Genomic DNA, 19086 nt, shown 5'->3' on the forward strand with positions numbered 1-19086 from the left:
TGATGCCAGACACTGCTATTCTCTGTTGAATATGCAACTGGAACCATGGGCCTCTCAATGTGTGCTCAATGGTTGGTGTTCTAGTCCATAGGAGCTGTGGAAGATTTGGTTGGTTGACAATGTTATCCTTCCCGTGAGACCACACCCCCTTCAGCTCCTGCATTCCCCATACCCAGCACACACCCCCCCCCCCCCCCCGTCCCCGTGCTCAGTCTGATGGTTAGCTGCAAGCACAGCACTCTTATTGAAACATGTCTGGCTTCTCCGTCTTCCTAATCTGACAAACGTGCCGGGAGCTGGAAGCTAATTCAGCAGCTCTTCACCCTAGCTACATTTCTGATCACATCTAAGGAAGCAATTCTGGGTTTTCTCCCCAGACTGGTTGGTACCTGAGAACTCTCCAGATGATCTCCAGAGTGTGTCTGATAGTAGCTGATGGGATTCTTCATTCTGAGATTTCACAGGAGACACAAAAACTCCAAAGAAGGATACAGGCAACTATAGTTTTTCCTAGCACGGTTACATTGTTTTTAAAAATGAAAGTCAGACATCCACCTCTGTCACTTTTGCCTGCACCTTCTGTGCCTGGGGGAGCTTGTAGGTGATTGCTGTTGTTGCAAGGAGGGTTATCTGAAAGTAAAACTGAATACAATTTTGCAGAAATGTTTATCTTGGGTGACCTTTCGGGTTTTACCCGCCTGAAAGTGCTTCACCCCGCCTCTTCAGTTTGCTCTTGGGATCTTCCATTGCCTCTCTGGTCCCCTCCTCAGGAAGGGACAGAGAGACAGAGGAGTCACAGTGGTGCTGATGCTGTTGGTACTGGTGGTGAAGGTGAACCCACTCCCCTCTTCCCTGTCCCAGCTTCCTCTAGTGTGTCACTGTAGAGCAAGGTCAGAGGCTCTGGTTCCAGTTGCCACCTTCTTGGCTACACCTGGGTCACCTTTATTGACCAGCATTATGTGCCTTGGGCGCTTATGTCCAAATGAGGGTCTGAGATAGAGTGGTATCTGATTCTATTTTGTCCAGTAATAATAGTAATAATAATATTTATTATTATTATTATTATCATCATCATCATTATTATTATTATCATCATTATTATTATTCCAGCTTTCAGCAGATGTGGGGGTCAAGAAAGAATGGCTTGGGATTTTACCAGGACAAAAGCAGACATTGAAGTAAAAGGTAACATTGTCTTTGAGGCCAGGACTGCAGGCTTCCACGGAGATAAGGACAGAGTGCACTGGGGTTGCTGAAACAGTGATTTATAACATAGAAACCTGACACAGTCCCCTCTGGCTCAGGGGCTTGCTTCCTAGGTCTTAAGGAACATTGGTTTACTAAGGCAACTCTGTGACAAAGGCAGAGATAAGAAATGGTTTTCAGGAGAATTAACCCAAGACCCTAAGAGCAGTGGAGGTCACAGACACATTTGGGGAATGGCTGTAAGACACGCTGTCTCTGTCAGTTCTAGGAAAGCTTTGAAGCAGCAGGCTTTTCTTCTTGCATTTCCTTTTCTGGTATTTCTATTAACCCCTGTTGGACACAGAGCACTTCAAGAGAGGACCACAGCAACAGAATGGGAGTCCTACCGCTCCAACGGTCTCCATGAAGTCCTGGGGAAGATAGGAAATGTTTCAGTCGAGGGCTTCACCAGAAACCATTGACACCCCCAAATTAGGATGGCTCCAGGGAAGCTTATAGGCTGATGTGTGGACTGGGTGAGGGGTGTTGAGATAGCAAGGCCTTTGCAACGGGATTACTGGGCCTTCGGGGAGGATGCTGCAGTGTGCGTCATGGAGAGAAGACTGATTTGAGATAACGGTGACTCCAGGCCAGCCTGGATACGCATCACCTGCCTCTCCCATAAGAACAATAACTTCTCTCCCTTCCCCCCTGTGGGCTTACACTTGGATCTCCAATACCTGAAGCAAAGGAGTTGGTGGGTATAGTCTTATTAAGTCTGTTCCGTGGAAGACTTCAAACTGAACATAATCAGACTCACTTAAAACATTCCAATATTCCCCTTGTTTTTTCAAAAGTACACACAAGGAGATGTCTTCACACCAGCCTGGCAAGATGCCTCTAGGACACTGGTTCTCGACCCGTGGGCTGAGACCCCTTTGGGGGTTTCGAATCAGATGTATCAGATATTTACCTTCTGGTTCATAAATTACAGTTATGAAGTAGCAACAAAAATAATTTTACGATGGGGGGTCACCACAGCATGAAGAACTGCATTAAAGGATGATCACAGCATTGGGAGGTTTGAGAACCACTGCTCCAGCCCTAGATAGCACTGATAACGTGGTTAGCCAAGGAAGCCCAGCGAAGAGAGACCGACTGCGGAGACAGCAGGGAGGGGTGAGTCAGAGCCCAGACTCTTCAGGATCTCTATCTCTACCCAGCTTCCTGCCCTTCTACGTCTGTCCGTCTGCTTAATCCCCGAGGTCTGTCATTTTTGCAGGCCAGCCTGCTCTTTTCTTGTCCTATCTCATTTCCTTCCCCTGCCCTCTCTCTCTCTCCTTCCCTGTCTGCTTTTCCTCTCCTAAAGAGTATAGACAAGCCAAGGTCCCTGTGCCCCAGTCTCCTGGGGCTGGGGCTGCTCTGTTTTCTGATAGAATGGCTTTGTTATCAGTGTCCTGTTTCTAAACATGACTCGTCAGTCCTCAAGGACAATGGTATTTTCAGGGTGAGTCTACCCCTGGTCATGACTGTGTTCCAGGGAATGACATTAGCTGTGGGATGCTTTGAAGCCTGGGTTCTTGCTGTTTTCTCCAAAGAGGACTTCTGTTTAGCTGGGACCTAGGAGACAGGAATGCCACCCGTGCCATTTACATTCTTGGCTTGGGATCTTGGAGGACCAAGAAGGTACTAAGTTTGAACCCCAAGAACTGGCTCTTTGAATATGCTTAGAAGAGGTGGAGTTCTGCTTGCTTGGTTAGTTTTAATGCTTTAGCATTTTGCATAAAGAAAGGTCAAAACTACAAGTTTCCTTGCTTCCCATCTTTGAGTCTTCAGAATGCTAGTTTAAATACGTCTCTCTGGCCTGCTTAGCAGGGCACTTTATTTTTTGTCCCCTTTCTCCTTCCGTATGGCTATGCATCTCAATCTGCTATTAAAATCAAAGCTGTAAGTCCAGATTGATGAAGACACACCCTAGAGGCATTCTAAAATAAGGGATCTGTCGTAGTAGCTTTTACAATGAACTCTGAGCCAATAGTATTCAAATAGTAGCTTAATATTCACAACAAGCCATTAGGATGGCCAGTCGAGTTCTTTCTAGAGGAAGGAAATGAGAACTAAAGCTACCCAGGGTGGCATATATACCAACAAAGCTAGTGTGTCTAAGAGCCAAGTCCACGGTCTTCACAAAAGCCATAGCTGTTTTGATTTGATCAAGTTCCGGGGACTGTCTTGTATATCAACAGTTCTCTGGGTATTTTTCATCACATCTAACTCCTTTCATGATTCTTGCCAGTATCTCTGGCCCAGAACCACAGAAAGAAGAGAATCCTGGAAAACACAGTGCCTAGCCTTAGAGGACGCAGGGTCTCTGGGGCCGAGAGAGGGCTAGCAGAGCTCGGTGATGAGCAAACGGAACAGCCCTTCAACACCTCAGGCCAGACATGAATCTGTGCTTAAAGTCAGTAATGCCTGTACCACGTAGATCACTGAATGCTGTCAGCGGTGCTTTGGCTCTTCTCTACAAACTAAGTATGAAGAAATGTAATTCTGTATCTGTTGATGGGCTTCCTGTCATTGAGAGTCTGCAAGGCAATGCCACTGCGGACCAGAGGACACCACGACCCTCTTTAGAGACGTCTTGTTTTCGGGCTCAAGGGCGCTCCCATCCTTATAACCTTTAAGTGAGCTTCACTCCCGTTTGCTGGGGTTATGAAGCAGTCTCTCCAAGCTAACAGCTTTAAGAGCAGATTGGCTAATTATCATGCATATTGTGCCTATGTATGGGAAGTTCTTCTTTTTTCTGCTCTCAGTAATTTGGTCTTCCTAGAAACAAACCCTGAAAAAAAAAAAGGAAAAGAAAAGAAAAGAAAAACTGCATTAAACGCTTGAGCTAAGTCCCCTACTTGCTTAAGTGTGGTAACCATAGTCACGACCTGTACCCAAAAACCTCCAGGACCCACAGACCCGAGTCTGGCTAGCCAGTCAGAACTGGCTCTGTCACCTTAAAAAAAAGAGAGAGAGACAATGCACTCACAATGGAAAACAGGCTTCCGATGCCTTCTGCACGCTTTCTTGACTTAAAAAAATACCAGAACTAGCCAGCCAGGGGTGCATGCCTTTAATCCCAGCACTCAGGAGGCAAGGCCAAGTGATCTCTGTGAGTTCAAGGCCAGCCTAGTCTGTGGTATGAGTTCCAGGACAGCCAGGGCTACATAGAGAAACCCTGTCTTAAAAAACAATATATATCAGAAATACCAGACACTCCTAGCTTAATTATCATCTCATTGAAATTTCTGTTTTCTAAGTTCCAATTTCAGCTACTGAGACACTGAAGAAGGCAATACTTGTAGATGTGTTTTTCCAGTAAGGAAGACTTATTTAAAAACCAAAGCTTCAGTGTATTGTGATCGATGACAATATGAAGTCAAGTCCTTTGGCCATCCTGTGGAGTGCTACGGAGTAATACGTGCTACAGAGTGCTGGTCCATCTGGTAGATTTATACTTAGATTTTTGAGGACCCTCCCTGCTGATTTCCAGAGTGGTTGCACCAGCTCGACTCCCCACCAACTGAAATGAGTGTCCCCTACTCCCCACATCAGAAGTTTCTGCTGCCAGTTGCTGGTCTTAGCCAATTCTGACTAAGATGAGGTGAGATTTCAGAGTTGTTCTAACTTGCATTTCCCTAATAGCTAAGGGTGATGAAAACTTTTGTGGGTGTCTCTTACCCTGTTTTATTTTTTTTAATTGAGACCTCTGTTAAGTAAGTCCCTGGCTCATTCTTAAGTTTGTGTTTTCTTGACTCCCTGTTTCTTGAGTTCTTAGGGTCTGGATATTAATCCTTCATCAGATATATAATTGGCAAAGATTCTCTCCAACTCTGAGTTTCTTCAGCATTTAACCAGTTCTTTCCTTAGCTATGCGGAAGACTTTAGTTTTATGAAGTCCCTGTTGTAAGATATTCACCAGAGAAGACTGTGCAGACACAGATTTAAGCTGACAGAAAGTCTTTATAAGGTAGCTGGCACTACACTGGGTGCTCAGTGTCCCAGTACAGAGCTAAGCTTTTTCTCAGGGCAAGCTTTTAAGCCTAGAAACTAGATTCTGGGCTGACACACTCCAGTTAGCAAGACAGTCAGTGAAACAGAAGACAAAAAGCAAGGGTAGTACATTTAAAGACTTTTCCAGAAGTATGGACTTTAAGGGAGTAGGTCTTTGTTTAACCTTTGGCAGGTGGTGTTGTCTATGTGCTGAGTGTTACAGCCAGAATGGTTCATCCATCATGGGGTCAGTTGTGCCAAGGTCTGGGGGCCTTCCAAGTTCTAGGGCTGTATTACAGTCCCACTTGTCAAGTGTTAACCTGAATTTCCTGGACAAATTTAGTCCTTATCAGAAAAGTCTCTTCTGCACCTATACCTATATCTTGCTGATCTTTTTCTTCTAGAAGTTTTAAAACTTTCAAATCTAAATTAATGACTGTGATCTGCTTGGAGTACATTTATATGACTGGTGATAGATAATAATTCAGTTTCATTTTTCTACATGTGGGCATTTGGTCTCCACAGCACAATTCATTGAAGATTCTGTATTTTCTCCTGTGTATGATTTGGCCTCTATGTTAAACATTAAGTGGCTAAATTTCATTATACTTTCTTAGTTAGATTTTTACCCCCAAGACATTTGATAGTCTTTGAAGTTATTGCAGATGGGAGGATGTTCACAACCTCTTTCTCAGTATGTTTGTTGCTGGTGCATAGAAAGGATGCTGGTTTTTGAAAGTAGATTCTATACCCTGTTACTTTGCTGAATTTGTTGACTGTTTCTAGAAGCTTTCTGATGGAATTTTTTGGGATCTCTTGTGTATGCAAGCGATTATACTTTCTGCAATTAAGGATAAATTGACTTCTTTTCCTATTTGCCTTGTAGTGGTAGTAGTTAATCCACTCTAAAGTCCCTGCTGGCAGCTGCACGCATGCTTCTCTATACTGCCCCAGTGTCGTGGATTCTCCAGTGAAAGACACACACAGACTCACTCATTCACTCACACACACACACACACACACACACACACACACACACAGAGGGAGGGGGAGGGAGGGAGTCCTTTATTTTTAATGTGCTGTATGCAGCTCAATGGCTGGGTCACTCCCAATTTTCTACATTGTTAATGACTCCCTTCTACTTACTAAAAATCTATATTCCATCTTTGCTACCCCAGACCCCTGGGACTTCTCTTCCCTGATTCTCACGTGGCTCTGTGCTTCTCCTGCAGCTCTCAAGCCTGAGCCTCCTGCTTCCCCATCATAGCAATTCTACAACCTTCTTATCCCAAGTCCCGCCTCTGTCTTCCTGCCCAGCCATTGATCACCAGCAACTTTGACAATTGGAGCCAACTGGGGACAGAGATTCACAGTATCATACATGTAGACGTGGGGATTCCCATGTAATTTGGGGAGCCAATTAACATAATATAAGCAATAAACTAAATCCACAACATTGCATCCCATTGATTTTCTTCTCTTGCCTTGTAGATCTGGCAAGCTTTTCTAGAACTCTGTTGAGAAGCAGTGGGGAGAGCAGGCATCCCACCGTGTTCTTTCAGTGGAGTTGCTTTTAATCTTTTCTGTTTAGGATGATGTGGGCTGTGGGTTTGTTACATAAGCCTTCATCTTGTTGACATATGTTCTCTCCTTACCCTACTCTTTCTAGAACTTTTATCATGATGACATGTTGGATTCTGTTGAAGGCCTTTTCTGCATCTATTGAGATGGTTATGTGATTTTTTTTGCCTTTAAGTCTGTTTATATGATTTATTATATTAATTGGATTATGTACATTGACTCATCCCTGCATTTCTAGAATTCTTGCTCAACAATTTCATTGTCACCACATCCTCAATAGCTAGAAAATGGAAACAACCGAGATGTTTTCCAGCTGATGAATGAGAATGAACACGTGGAATATATACATAACAGCATGTTCTCCGGATGCCTTAAACACGAACTTTCAGGTGAATCGACAGTCATAGGAAAGACTCTATTGAGTGAAGTAACTCAGATCCAGAGAGACAGCATGCAGTGGCGTGTTCTCCCATCTGTGGTTTCTAGCTACAGGTCTTCACATAGGCAAATATAACCTGGAATAACTGTAGAAATCAGGAAAGGACAAAGGGACAATGGCGGTGAGGGGCTAGAGATAGAAAAGTAGCAGAATATTGGTAAGATGAGGTCAGAAGCAGAGAAAATGGAAGGATTCAGCTGGGAAGGGAGGAGGGAGTTCAGCAATGAGGAAAAGGAAGGGAGGCAAATGACATCCAGGTCGTTGATTGGATAAAGCCTCAAAGGATGTATATTGTGTTTACACAAATATATGTACTATATGGATAGAAACAGGTGGTGTAGAATATATAGATGATCTAGATAGACATAGATACAGATAGATATAGACTGTGATTGAAATTATGTCACCTGGTCTGATAGTGTTCCCCACACGAACCATAGACTAAGAAAACCCCAAGTGCTAATTGAAAAAGCCTTCTTTGAAGGTGCTGGTCGGGGTATCCAAGTGACTCCCAAAACAATAAGACTATCCTTGTTGCTATTGGACGCCTCCCGGAGGTTGAAGGTAAATCCCCTTCCTGGAGTCTAGCTTCCAAGGTAACAGGAAGTACTGTGTAGGTGGTCACTAATACTCCTCCCCAACGGCCACACCTACGAACCACATCAATGCGCAGCGTGCAGGCTGTTCTTAAAGGTGCGGTCAGTGAGACTCACTTGTGGGTGGTAACCTATGGCTTGGGCTAGGGAGCCACGGATCTTAGAAAAGAATCTACTACTACACCTGTACTAAACCAGCTTAATCCCTTACCACATTTTAGAATACATTCTTACACCCATCCCTCATTAAAGGACCGTCACAGAAACCCACAACCGGACACAAGGAAAATGTCAACCAATTGTGGGGAACGAAACTCCAATGGGTACATCTGCACCACTGTTCCTGCATGTATGGCTCAGGGAACACGCAGAGATGGGGACAGAAAGATTTTAAGATCTATAATACCAGGAAGTCTGCTGTGAGACTCTCCCTCCTATACATGACTGCATAAACAAGATCTGAACAACAGCAACATCAGTAGTCAATTAATAGGGAAGGTGTAAAATCTTATGGAGTATTTACATGTTTGTACATATGTAATATATATTTACATTATTATGTATACTATCATATCATATTAACATCATATACGATATAATATTATGATATATAATGTATAACTGTATTATATAACATTTCTATATTTTATGTATATATTTGTCTATATTATATATTTGTATATTCATATACACATCATATATATAGGTACATTTGAGAGTTCAGAGGTACATAAGAAGGAGTAAAGGAAAAATATGAAGGGAGAAAGGAGAAGGTGAAATGATTATCTTTTCATTTAAGTATATTTTAAAATAAAACAAATGAAAGATCAAATTATTTAAGCAGCAATGGGGCATAGGGTTTCATTTTTCCTCGGGAACGTGAGCACACTGCCCTCTAGTGGAGCCGGCGGAGCCTTGGCTGCCTGCTGCTCACTGCTGCAGTCCTTCCTGGAATAAAGACTTTGTTCTGACCTTCACCGGAAGCTAAGATGGTGGGAAGGACTGTGGGGTTTCACTCCACCGCGGGGCCTCCATTTCCCCTCTGCTCCAGAGAACTGCACCAGCCAACAGCGTCCTCAGCCACACATGTGCAAATGTCTGTTACTGCGGGACTTCAAGGCTGACTACCCGTCAATCGAAAGCTCCGGCTGGGATCTCAGAGTCGTTTTCACACCGTGGCTTCCACGAGGAGGTCAGAGAACAGCTTTGTGGACGGAGTCAGTTCTGTCCGACAGGGCCGGAGTTCACAGGTCACCAGGCTTGTCCATCGAGCACCCATAGCTGCTGAACCACCTCACTGGCCCGCTGTGCATCGTCTAGACAACTCCCTACAAAGCATAGAAATCGTCATCTATTTTTATTTCTTTAAAAAGATTTATTTATTTTTATTTATATGAGTACACTACAGCCTGTCTTCAGACACACGCCAGAAGAGGGCATCGGATCGCGTTACAGATGTTGTGAGCCACCATGTGGTTGCTTGGATTTGAACTCAGAACCTCTGGAAGAGCAGTCAGTGCTTTTAACCACTGAGCCATCTCTCCTGCCCCAGTCATCTGTTTTTAAAGCTGCAGATTATTCCCTTTTATGGAACTTCTATAATTTCTTGAAGTTTTGGTTTTGAGCCAATCCTTTAACAGCCAAACAATTTCTCTACCCCCCCCCCCCAACACACACACACACACCCATTCCTCCCTTTTTTGAGACAGGGTCTTGCTAAATAGCCCCTGCTGTCACAGAACTCACTGTGTAGGCCATTCTGGCTTTGAACTCACAGAGATCCACCTGCCCCCGCTTCTTGAGCGCTGGGATTAAAGGCATATACAACCATGTCCAAGTGGAAATATAATTTCTAATCAGTCTCTTACTGATGTACAACATTTCTCTCCATTTTTTGATATTCTGATGACTGACCTTACACATAGAAAATGTCATATAGCAAAAATTCCTGAAGAGAAATTGGCGGGTCAGTGATATAGAATTCAAAAAGCCTTCTAATTTTGGTAAATGTCATACAACTGTCCTCTATGGGGACTTGCTACTTATTAAGGCAATATTTGCAACCACCAGCTTAGCCTGTTTTAAATATAATAGCTTGATTAAAACTCTTTGTGGCACAATAAAGAACATGTCTGATCCCCAGGCCCATGTTCCTGACATACACTGAGGAATCTGGAATTTCCTGAGTGTCATAACAGTCTTTTGCTAGGACTCGAACTCCTGATAAGGCAGCAGGACCTAATTAGCTTCCAGGTGAGGAAGGGGGTGCTAGAAGAGATGGTCCTGTTACTGGACAGCTGGAAATTCCAGCTTCATCCTCTGACATCTGGGGGAGGGGAGAAGCTCTAGAATTGAGTTCATCTTCCAGGGGCATGAACATATCTGCGTCCTCAGAAGACAGTGATTCCTAAACACATCTCATATAATTCTCATCTCATGCAGATAGAGAAGACTGGCCATCAACAGAACAAGGAGTCAACAAAACAAAGCCAGTTTTATCACACACACACACACACACACACACACACACACACACACACACACACACACACTATTCTAAACAGGAGGCTTGATGTCTCTGAGTACAAAGTCACAGCAGAACCTCCCAATTAGTGGTAAATAAGTCCAAGTTTTGAACAAAATCCCATGTGGTTTTTAGATCTCTGAGCTTAAAGTGAAAAACTCTTAGTCACAGTGAGTAATCCCACAGCGGAAAGTCACCAAAACCTCCTGGGGAGTTCTAGCAGGGTCACAGTGAGTCCTGGCCCCTCTCTACATTTCTTAAAAGAAACAAAAATAGCAACCGGAAACCCCAGTTTGCGATGTCTGTCGTGTGATTTAGGACCTTGACTTTCTTTAGAGAAATGGAGGATGGGATCACCAAAGGTCGAACCCTGGGAAAGAGCTGTTATCCTCCTCGGCATGAGAACACATTTACCCTGAGGGTGGCAGCACTGGCCTTCCAGTTCCAGGCTAGTCTGGGATGTATCTGTTGGCTGAAATCTCTAGGAACTGGTTATAAGTCATTAAAATGGAATAGACTGGCTTCTCCTTTCCGCTTGGTACTTGGCTTCTGTTTTACGAGGGACATTAGGATTAACTTAAACAAGCCAAAGGGGAAGCAGGATGAGTAAGCATTGCTTTTCAGTCCCAAAATCTCATTTAGCCCTGGAGTGTGCTTGTCAGAATTCTAATCTTCCCCCTCCTTGTCTTCTTCTTCAACATCTTCCCCCCTCCCCTTTTCCTTTTTTTTTTCAACTTCTCTTTTTTTCCCCACCTTTCTAGACATCCACCATTTAAGCCCTCACATTTTCAAAAGGTTTTCCCCTCTTTTTGTTTCTCTGTTCTCTGCTGGAGACTGATTTAACCTGGGCTTTGAAAGGCCTTTGGCATCCCTCTGCTGTGGATGCTGTGCCAGGCTCTGAATTTCTCAAAGGAGGCTCAGCCTCTGAGCCTCCCTTGGACCATTGCCTTCTCTGTTCAGTTAGACCTCGGCGTGTGCTTCCCAAGAGGCTCCGTGCCCTGCCCAAGCCTCAGACATGACTGAGCGGCAGCCTTCCTCAGAGCTAGTCCTGTGACAGAAGGTGTCATTTGGGAACTACTTCAAGGCCAGCCAGCGAGACTGAAGGCAGTTTCTTCAAGGTTCTGAAAACAAAACAACAGAAACTGTGTTTCTTGTGGTTGTGGATAGAATGTAACATATATGCTCTTATTTTGTTACCGTTTAAAAAGATTTCATTGTACTTGGTCCTGGGCTATGTGAGGATGTTTCATAGTATATAGTATGCACTGTTCTTTTCATGTTCTCTCTCCCTGGTGTCTTCTGGATTCTCTTTTTTCACCCTTCTGTTCATAGGTGATATACTATATATTTTTTAATTTTTCTAAGCTTTACGTTTTTGTGTGCAGCCTAATGAAATTATAAGAAAAAATACTGATTCTTCTCACAAACAGTCAGGGAATCTTATAACATTGTATCTACAATCACACCCTCTTAGGTACAAGTGCCAATATTCTGAGTCCATTCTTTTAATTGGAAAATGGTTATTTTATAGTTAATAGATAAAACAAGCACAGTGTCTGTGGCTTAGACTTAGTTACTCTGCTCCATACTTGTAGCCTTTAGGATACTGTTTGGTTTTCTGTTTTGTATACGCTCACATCAGATTGCCTTCAGAAACTTGATCAAAACTTTTTCTAGAAATGATGCTCTCTCAACCTCAGGTATTCCTCTCAGGACATCACTCTTAATTCCGGATTTAATGTTAATTAAATTAGAATTAAATTAGAATTCTACATCCCTAAGAGAACAAACCCAGGTTCTTAGAAAAAAAGTTATTATTCTTCTCATTTTTTTCCCCATTGAAAGTTCTTTGTTTCTTTTGCCACAGGCAGATTTTCCTAAGCCTGGCCTTTCAATGACAATGTGACATTTGAAGGCAGCCTGGCTCTATGTAGGGAGTCTTAGGGTGCCCCTACTTTGTGCATCTGTGTGGGAAGCCAAATGCGGACGCCATTACAAGATGGCGCTGGCTCCCTCACAGTTTGAGGTAAACAACTCCATATATAGTAATGCTCTTGTCAGCTAAGGCGCTGCACCCTGCTCATGTGCAGTACATAACCTATCTCCAGCCAATCCCGAGGCCTCTGGTGTCAGCAGACTGGTGACAACCAATCATGGCAAGCCCGTATGCGCTTCTCCCTATATAAGTGGACAGCTAGGGTAGTTTGGGTCCCTCTCGCTTCCTGCTCTCCCCTTCAACCAAGAGGCTCCCACAATAAAGCGTGATCTGAGAAGAATCCTCTGGTGGTGGTCGTCTTTCCTTGCTGGTCGAGGAGCGCGCCATACATCTGAGGCCTACCAGGGTGTGAAAGTTAACAGGTCTCCACATGTCCAAGTACCTGTGTGCACCTGCACTTACACGTGTACCTGTGTCACAACATCAGAAAAAAAAAAAGGAAAGTTGGTAGGACACATTGAAGCTCAAGAAGACTAAACAGGCAAGAATCCCCTAGCAGAGAGGACCAACACCCTTACTCTGAAACAGGGGGACCAAGAAATGGCATGTCAAGTGTTTCAAAGCTAGTGTCCCAGACTGTAATGCAGCACTCTTAGGACAGAATCATGGAATATGGATACATAGCGATTGTCACCTTTTTCCTGGGTCCAGCAGAAGTCTAATGAAGATTGTCTTGCCTTGATGAGTTGAAGGTATGGGAGAAAATATAGCGGTGACCAGCAAAGCCTCCAGATCCAGTGTTATGGCCCCTCCTCTACCCTCCACCTGCCAATCAACACCTCTAGGGCTAGCTGACACTCACCTACGACTTCTGGGAAAATGAATTCTTGTGAATGGCTTGCTATGGATTTAATAGCAGCTATCTAAACTGGTAGCATTTTCCCTATTTCGGTTTTTAGGTTCCCTGGGCATATTGGAAATTACCAGGTGAGTCACACTTTATTGGGATCAGTATAGTACTGGCTCTGCTCCCCAAGGTCAAAGTCTGGTTTTAGTTGGCATCGTTTAAGTCCAACAATTAGATCTTATTGGACTTCCAGAAAAATGAAAACGAAGTCTACCTATGAGAAACTCATTCTTAAAATGAATTACTCTCACATTTCTCTGCCTCATACTCCGAAATATGTAAGAATACTCACCATTTCTAATGAAAATGTGACCTCATTGGAGAACTTGCCACTACAGTAGCATGTTAAGATTAAAAAATGCATTGTATCTTAAAAGAGGAATCACAGTCTCCCGTGTGTGTGTTCCAGTGTCACGACATTGAAAAACTGGCTGTGTTGCCTCGGTCGTCAGTATTGCTGGAATCTGGGTGGCATGTGTTTCTCTGACCATTGGCCTGGTTTGGAGATGGTGGGGGCACCAGAGACAATACCTGGTCATTGGCTTCGAGAATTCGGATGGTTCCAGTCATGGCATAGGGCATGCTGACTAGAGCAGACAGAATATGTGACCTCAGCCATCGGTGGGCCTCAGGATGTGCAAAGGTTCTTGAGGAGACCAAGTACATCCTACAAAGGGGTCTGAGTTCTCAGGAGACATCTAGACTTGCATTTAAGCAGAGACAGCAAATAATATCTTTTACTTAGCACACAGAACAAATTGAGTCAAACTAAGGTGAAGATTAATAATCACAAGTAGTGAGTGATTGTTTAGTATAAACATATCTCATGTGATATTTGGTACATTTTATATTATTAAACCAATCTTTATCTGCAATTAAAATTTAACTGGGAATTCTGTGGTGGCAAGTCTGGAACCCTAAAGTACATAGTTAGGGGAAACAAAGCAATACAAGTTGCCAATCAACCCTTATGTTTGAAATGATTTTGTTTAATAAAGACATTTCCATGCATGAAGATGCTTCCATAAGTACACACATATAACCTTACATGTTTTGCCTGCATGTGTGTCTGTGTACCGTATGCGTGCTTCGTGCCTGTGGATCTGCTGGGCCTGGAGTGCCATATGAGAATTGAACCCCAGACCTCAGGCAGAACAGCCTGTTGTATCAATCACCGAACCCTCTCTCCTGCTGCTCCCCCATACATGGTTTTTTCTTTGTTAGTAGAAAGTATATGTATACAAACCAGTTTCCATTTGTATACTTTCGAGCTACTTCTATGTCTGATGTTTTGTATCAAAAGGAGTCTAAAGGAGTTAATAGATGTAATATGAACAGAAATTGACAAGCAAGGCATATGAAACCTAAAAGCTTTTGCACAGGAGTTCTGAACAACAGAAGCAGTTGAAGAGACAGCCTAGAGAGAGGGGGAAATTTTTGCTGGCTGTATATTTGATAAGGAGTTAATGTCTAGAATATACAAAGAACCAAAACAAAAACAAAACCTAAATAATAAATAAAATATCTAATGAAAAGAGCAGACCACTCTCCAAAGGTAGACTATAAATGGCCAATAAATATATGGAAAAAATGTCCAGCCTCACTAACCATCAGAGAAATGCAAATTGAAACTACATTAAAAATCTGCAATCAAAATAGTATTCATCAAGAAAACAAATAACAACAAGTAATGGTGAGGATATGGACAAGAGATTCCCTTATACACTTCTGGTGGAAATGCAACCCAGTTCAACCACTATGGAACTCACTATGTTGGTTTCTCAAAACACTAAAAATTGTTCTTCTACACAACCCAGCTACACGATCCTCGGGCATTTATCTGAAGGATTCCAAATGAGCACGTCACAGAGACACGTTGGTGTTCATTGCAGGGCTCTTCAAATGGCTAAATTGTGGAACTAACCCAGCTGCCTAACAACAGAGGAATGGACCGAGAGAAGTATGCTACACAGTGAAATTCTATGTGTGTGTGAAAAAATGGACATAATCATATTAAGTGAATTAAGTCAGTCTCCTAAAGACAAATATACATTTTCTCTCATTTGTGGTTTCTAGATTATATATGTAATGTATGTGTTTGTGTTTCTTAAATTGCCTTTAAGATTTATCTACTTTTAGTTTATGCATAAGAGTCTTTTGCCCGCAAGCATGTCTGTGCATCTTGTTTATTCAAATGTACTCAGAGGTCAGGAGAGGGCGTCAGATCTCCCGGAACTGAAGTTACAGACTGTTGTGAGTCATCACACAGATGCTAGAAATTGAATTCAAGTCTTCTGAAAAAGCAACAGTGCTTTTAACTACTAAGCCATCTCTCCAGCCCTGATACATAAAATGATGTATGCTTATAAGTCATAAAAGTAGAACTAAACTTATTTAGGGATTAATAGGAAGTAGAGAGAAAACTTGGGTTAGAGGATGTGGAGGTGTGAAAAAGAATGGTCCCTATAGGCTTATATATTTTAAAACTCGGTCACCAGAACCTGGCACCTTTTGAGAAGATTAGAAGGATTAAGAGAAGGAAGAGTGTCACTAGGTGCTGGCTTTGAGGTTTCAAAAACCCAGAGTGTCTCTCCCTCTCCCGCCCCCTCCCTCCCTTGTTATAGCTCTCCACTATTACTCTAGTACCATGAATGCCACCATGCTTCCTCCGTGAAGATGATACACTAAGCCTCTGATACTATAAGTATGGCCCCTATTAAATGTCTTCTTTTATAATAGTTTCCTTTCTCATGGTATTTCTTCCCAGCAATAGAAGAGTGACTAAGACAGAACATAGAGAAAGAAATGTGCTCAACATGTATATGTGCTTGCACAAAGCCTTAAAGTGAAGACATTAAAAGTGAAAATATGTGAACAGTGGGGGTTCCCACTCACAGGGATCCTGTTAGGCCCATGACAATTTGATTTCCTGTTGTTTAGTTCATACCAGCTACTGAGCAAACAGGAAATCTTGGGAGCCCACCGAAGGCAGAAACTCCTAGGTAAGGCATTGGATTGTGGGTTCACAAATACAGCCCAGAGTTACAATGTACCCTGGGCTAGCACTCAGTTTGTACCAGGCTAATCAACAGAATTACAGGAAACCAAATGTTTTCAGATGAGTACAAAACCTTGGCCACTGACCCCATTTTTAAGTTTATGGTCTATTTGAAAAAGATTTAAATTGTGTCCCTTGGATACCAAGAACTTTGCCGTACATAAAACCACCCAAGAAAGCTATATTGAAATCATTGGGTAACTGGCAATCTTGTATGTTTAGCCCGGTCTCTCTGGTGACACATGGCCATGAATTTAACCCCCAGACACCTACACAGTTTCTGCGCTACTTATTCTGCTTGCTAACACAGTTTCATCTTTGACTCCTCCCTTGGTACCTCAAAATAGTCAACCATGCAAACCATTTGTTCCTTTTGATTCTATTTGTGGCTCGGCCAATAGAACAGGTGCAAGACTTGCTGCTTAGTGCGTCTGCAGTCAGAAAATAAAACAAACCCCGAATATTTGAGAGATGTAGAGACCAGCTCCGAACCGCTCTTACAGGGCTCTTAGCAGGTGACCCCAGAGGGCGTCAAGAGGGGCTGTGTTTAGGGATCACCTCAATGACAATAAAATGAAGCATTTATTTCTGCCTCATCCTGACTTTCCTCACAGAGAATTCAAGTGCTGCTCAAATTCTTAAGGAGTTAGTGAAAGGAAATTAAATTCAAGGTCTACAAAAGAAAAAAACTCATGTAAGTTGAGGCAAAAAAAAGTTAGTTTGTGAGCTTAAAGGCCTAAAACTGAGAACTTTGTAAAACAAGTCCAGGCATGCCCAGCTAAACCCATTGTTAAAACATTCCTGTCCTGGCTGTCTTTTACAACTGAGTCCTCAGTCAAATAAGCTCCGCCCGCGTCTATTCAAATGTAAATTAGATGTTAACCACATGTATCCTGGCTTAGATAAGCATCTGCCCCATCAGTCTCCTGACTTCCTAACTGCACACAGGCTATGGATGTTTGGTAAACTTTGTAAACTTTGTACTTCCCAGCCCCCAACCCTCTCTCCCAACCCCCGACCTATAAAATCCCCCAGCTTTCGAGCCTCGTGGCCGATACCTCTTTCTCCTGCGTGAGATATGTATCGGCCCGAAGCTCTGTCATTAAATGGCCTCATGCTTTTGCAGCAAGAAGGTCTCTCGCGTCTCATTGAGTAACCCCATGTCCTGAGACTCGAGTGGGGGTCCCCGAAAGGGAGTCTTACATTAGCAGGGTCAGACAGAGGGACAGGAAATAAAACAACTTAATGCCTTTTTATGTTATTTACTATTTTATGCAACAGTAAGATTTTAAAGAACTTTACCTCATCCTGCCAACCACCTGATAAAGTGTAGCAGGAACAGGCAGGGCTACCTCCATGGAAATGCTTGGGGCTTGCGCAGCCACAAAAACATCTCCTGCAGGAGGACCTAATTGAGGACTGCCCAGGAGACCAAGGATTGCTGGTGCAGACAATGCCAGACAATTAGGAACTCTGTCTAGAATCGATGTTTAGAAGAGGGGCTGGGTTCCGGTAATAAAAGCTCTTGTAGCACTGTTTGGATGAACTTGCTGTGGCGGGTCTCCCTGGGTCTGTGTCAGGCAGCGAGTAATCTAGGGCACAGGCACTGGACACTGTTAGGAAAGCAAGACAAGAAGAGAAATAGTGATCAAGACCCTCGGGGATGGTCAAAAATAAAAAAAAAAGATTATTTCTTCTTTTCTAGTCTGAGGCTCTGTGGATTAAACTTAAATACCAGTGAGATGGAAGGCTACAGAGGAGGGTGGGAAACATGTGCTTTCCTTGTGCAAATTCAGTAACCCGAGCTCCTAGGAGAAGCCACAGTGGTAGCCACAGCAGGCCACTTGTGTCTGTAACAAACCTGCACACCCCAGCTTGAGTTTCTAAGATGCAGAACAGAAGGAAGGGGCCGGTCTGGAGTCAGGAAGACACGTCTTCAGTATAAGTGATAGGAACATCTTGTCAAAGTCCATGCTAAGCTAATTTTTAACCTCGGCTTAAAATTCTTTAAGCTCATCACATTTCTCCCCATGAGTAATTCAAGCATTGAGAATCTTTTATATATATATTTATATAATGTGACCTCAAATTATATTAAAATACCTTAGACTCACCCGTCAGTGATGTCACGGCCAACTTTTGATCTTGATTGTGATTTTGGTTTGGAGCCGTGAACTAAAGGCCCTGACTTGAGGTTGTGGTCTTCCCTGAAGAACACAGTGGTACCAGGATGCATCGTGCAAGTTCAATGCATCTTTCCTGAGTTTATCAATAACTCCTTACTTCACACCTTCATCTCGGTGTGTTCTGAGGTTCGGTGGGTATCAGGTAGAGTGAAAAATCCCACTTTCTGCTTACTGTCCTCTTCCCCAGAGATACCATCTGTTCAGAAATACCTGTAGAGGATATTTTTAGACAATGTTTGTCATGAACTATAAGTAGGAATGACCGGAAGAGAAATTAAAGATAGTTTACCAAGCTGAGAGTGGTAGCACAGACCCATGATCAGAGCATGCAAAAGGCTGAGCAAAGAGGGTCAGGCCTTGGCTACATAGCAAAGTCGGCCAACCTGGGCTACATAAAAAGACATTGTGCCAAAACCTTAAATAAATTATGAATTTACTGATGTTTATATCTTTCCCCTTTCTGAATAATACTATATGGTAATAATTACTTATATTGCTGGAAAAAAAGTAGTGCTTATTATATTATTGTTGCTTAAATAAATCCATCATGTCAGTTTTTATCACTCTTTTAGCCACCTAAAAGCCTTCATAGCCAACATCACATTTCTCATGAAATGTTTATGAAGCTTCTCT

This window comes from Micromys minutus (genome assembly GCF_963924665.1).
Source record: "Micromys minutus genome assembly, chromosome: 21".
Lineage (NCBI taxonomy): Eukaryota > Metazoa > Chordata > Mammalia > Rodentia > Muridae > Micromys > Micromys minutus.